Consider the following 4,973-nt stretch of genomic DNA (forward strand, 5'->3'; position numbering starts at 1 on the left):
AATTTATGAAGAACACTTAGAACTTGAAGATATAACTTGAGAGAGATCAATTAGATGAAGAAAATTGATGAATGAAAGTGTTTGTAGGTGTTTTTGGTCGTTGGTATATGGATTAGATATAAAGGATGTGTAATTTTGTTTACTTGTAAATAAGTCATGAATGATTACTCATATTTTTGTAATTTTATGAGATATTTCATGCTAGTTGCCAAATGATGGTTTCCACATGTGTTAGGTGACTCATATGGGCTGCTAAGAGCTGATCATTGGAGTGTATATACCAATAGTACATACATCTAAAAGCTGTGTATTGTACGAGTACGAATACGGGTGCATACAAGTAGAATTGTTGATGAAACTGAACGAGGATGTAATTGTAAGCATTTTTGTTAAGTAGAAGTATTTTGATAAGTGTCTTGAAGTCTTTCAAAAGTGTAAGAATACATATTAAAATACTACATGTATATACATTTTAACTGAGTCGTTAAGTCATCGTTAGTCGTTACATGTAAATGTTGTTTTGAAACCTTTAGGTTAACGATCTTGTTAAATGTTGTTAACCCATTGTTTATTATATCTAAAGAGATGGTAAATTATTACATTATCATGATATTATGATATATTAATATATCTTAGTATGATATATATACAGTTAAATGTTGTTACAACGATAATCATTACATATATGTCTCGTTTCGAAATCATTAAGTTAGTAGTCTTGTTTTTATATATGTAGTTCATTGTTAATACACTTAATGACATTTTTACTTATCATTTATCATGATTAAACATATTGTATCAATATCTTAATATGATTCATATAACGATAATCGTTATATATATCGTTTCGAGTTTCTTAATTCAATAAACTCAATTTTATGTATATAATTCATTGTTAAAATACCTAATGAGATACTTACTTATCATAATATCATGTTAACTATATATATAATTATATATATGTCATCATACAGTTTTTACAAGTTTTAACGTTCGTGAATCAGTGGTCAACTTGGGTGGTCAATTGTCTATATTAAACCTATTTCAATTAATCAAGTCTTAACAAGTTTGATTGCTTAACATGTTGGAAACACTTAATCATGTAAATAACAATTTCATTTAATATATATAAACATGGAAAAGTTCGGGTCACTACAAATGGTGGCAATTATCATGTCCACATAATTCAATGGTGGCAATTATCATGTCCACATAATTCAATCGTGGCAATTATCATGTCCACATAATTCAATCGTGGCAATTATCATGTCCACATAATTCAATAATAATCCGCTGAACTTCTGTCTGCATAATAATTCATTCGAGGAATGTTTTTCTTGTGTCTATCTCATCAAACATTTATAAAAGCATTTCATGTATTCGCAGTTCAAAATATATTTCAAAAGAATTTAATAAAGCAGTTGTAAAACAGCGCATGTATTCTCAGTCCCAAAAATGTAAAGAGTAAAGGGGAATCAAATGAACTCACGATACGATATTTTGTAGTAAAAATATGCATATGAAGATACTGAACAATGCAAGGTTGGCCTCGGATTCACGAACCTATATCAAGTATATATATTAACACATATAATTAACTTGTAATAATAATCAAACTAGTTTATGTATATTACTTATTTAATTTAGTAATATATTTGTTATTTCAAAGGTTATATATATATATATATATATATATATATATATATTTATTTATTTATTTATTTTGTATATTAATATTTATACATATGTTTATACTAATACATATATATCTATATAATTATTATTATATTGTTAAATTACATTTTTGTTATATGTAACTATTTATGTAAACAATGTTATTAAGTTTAATATATAATGTATATGTAATATTAATATAGTTATAGTATACATATTAAGTATATTTTTATATACAAAATATTTATTTATTAAAAATGATAGTTTTAAAAATAATGATTTACTGTTAATAATAATAATAATAATAATAATAATAATAATAATAATAATAATAATAATAATAATAATAATAATAATAATAATAATAATAATAATAATAATAATAATAATAACTTTATTAATAATGATAATACTAACAATAAAAATGATATTGTTAATAATGATACTTATGTTAATAATAATAGTAATACTAATAATAATAAAAGTGATACTAATACTAATGTTAATGAAAATAATAATAATTTGTATTGTTTTCAAAATAATAATAATAATAATTGTAATCATAATAATGATCATAATACCTATGTTAATATTAATAATGTTAATAATACTCTTAGTACTTAATGATAATACTTAGTAATAACAATAATAGTAATAATAATAAAGAGTAATAAGTAAACTACCTCAAAGAAGTAGCCTTTAAAAAATGCCCAAGTCCGGGTTTGAACCCGCGACGTCCCGCTAACCCAATAACATCTCTAACCATCTGAGCTAGTTTATTTTTCTGATTTAATTCCCTAACCCAAAATTATATAGCTCGTGTTTCTGTTTCACTTCTTCTTCTTACAAAATCATCCTCATCATCATATGTATCATTATATTAATGACCATACTAATCATAATTATAATCATATCATAACATAATCATAATTATAATCTTGATCATCACAATTGTATATGTTTTGACCATCATCATTAACGAACTCGTTTCATCAATATCAACTTACATAAAATCACGACTCCTAATCGTTTCTTCTCATAAAATTAACATCATACTTAATCTCTTCATCATCATCATTATCGATCATTATCTTTATCATCTAATCGTGATCTTCATTATCAAATTTTTTCATTATCATCACCTTACCACTTAATTATGCATCGATACCATCTAACACCTCGACCCAAAAGGAACTTCAAAATCCCAAAACAAATCGGCCCAACATCAAAATTCGTAGGCTTTTACTGAATCTGGTAATGCGAATTTCAAACAGCAGAAACATAAAAGAAGAAAAATAACGCAGGCCCCCATCATCCTAAACCGGTTTCTTTTCTTTCCTGTCAATCTCGACCCCACAGCAAAATTCAATCATGCTTCTTCTATCATCATTGCTCATGCACGATTATAATAAAATGAATCGTCCACCTTTGAGTGTCCCAATATGTCGGCCATAAGTTTTTAAGGTGTTCCATTTGCAATTTGATAATGGACTATATTATTATATTCACAAGTTGTCAAAACTTTAAATTGTGACCCAAGATGTAAAAAGAATTCGGTATCCAGCTGGTAACCATCCAAATTGAGACCCCATTTATCTTTGTTTAGACTTTATATTTAAAAAGGAAAAACAAACTAGTGGAGGGTGTCGACTATACAGCAAGTTCCTTTAAATTAATGAAGCATAAGATGAAACAAGCTCATAATGCGAAAAGAAAGAAGAAGAAAAATAGATAGATTTGTTGGTTTCAATTGCTCAGCCACGAAAGAAGATAGTAGCGGCATCAAATGTTTGGTTTGTTTTGGTTCGATCCTGGATAGAAAAGGAAAACATGGCTGTAGCAGGAAGTGTGTTAAATAGAATAATTCAAAAGTTCGAGGGTTTAGGTGGTTGGTTCGTGATGTCTGGACAGAAACAGTAAAAAAAAGAATACAAGATTAGAAACCATTGCTAACCGTTTTAAGTATAGACAGAAAAGTTCACAGTTGCAGTATCAGTACCTTACGGTGGTGGTAAGTTTGATTGGAACAGAGGAACTAAATAGTATGGCGTGGTGGTCATTTTCAAGAGAGATAAATGAGGATGAGAGATAGAAGATGGTGGTGATCAAGCATGAAACCGAATTTACAGTAGAGAAAGACGGTGTTTGAATTCGATGAAGAAAATGATTCGAAAGGGAATAGATACTAACAATTATGGTTTGGTGATGGTGGCTCGATGATCATGGTGGTGATAGAGGTGAATGATAGTTTGTAAGTGTTTCATTTATTTTATCTCTGTAAGTCTAAACTCATGTATATATTTATCCTATATTCTAATGTGTATAAATATAGATATAGAATAATAATAGGGATTGACATGTATTGATCAGGCAATCAAGAAAAGAAGACAATGAAGTTGATTGCTAACAGAAATTTTCACCATGCCAGTAATCAATGATCTTGTAGTACAGAAAGAATAAAGTTTGAAAGAGATGTGTAACAAATTGGATTCGTAAATATCTATTGATATGATTGTATGGATAACTCTGAGTAACTCATTTGTTTTATAGCAATTTTGATCAATACAACTTATTCTCTCTGGTACGAAAAAAAAATAAAAACAAATGGAAAGTTGAATACGATCCTCAACAGAATTTGTTTGTAGTGTAAAGTTGAGATCGTGATTGGTAACAAATTAGACAGAAACAAAAGAATAGAATAGTTCGATCAAGACTTTAAACAGAAAGTTAATTCTATATGATCTTATTTATAATTAATGTTAATATTAAAAAGTTGTAAATATAATTAAATATATTAATAATATAAAAAAATACTGATAATAGAAAATAATAATAATAATAATATTAATATTATTAATCAAAATAATAATTATAATAATAATGAATATAATATCACTAATAATAATATTAATGATAATAAATAATAATAAATAAATAAAATAATGATCATATTATTAATGATATTAATAAAAATACTGATTTTTAATGATAGTACATAGTAATAACATTAGTGATCACAAGTTACATGTTTCATTTTTCATATATATCTAATATATGCTATAATAATGTTAATAATACAAATGATAATACTGATATTATTATTAATATTAATTCTAATAATGAGAGTAACAAGATTGAAGGTACGCGCTACGCGACTATACATTATTGAAGAAAAATCTATAAATATAACGGTTGGCAAAGTAATGGTGCGAAATTGACCTTTACAAGTTATAGGTTATATATCTGAAATCAACGACTATAATTTACATCATCAATTACCTAACTACTACAAACTTAGA

The sequence above is a fragment of the Rutidosis leptorrhynchoides genome, chromosome 8, assembly GCF_046630445.1.
Source record: "Rutidosis leptorrhynchoides isolate AG116_Rl617_1_P2 chromosome 8, CSIRO_AGI_Rlap_v1, whole genome shotgun sequence".
In the NCBI taxonomy this organism is placed as follows: Eukaryota; Viridiplantae; Streptophyta; class Magnoliopsida; order Asterales; family Asteraceae; genus Rutidosis; species Rutidosis leptorrhynchoides.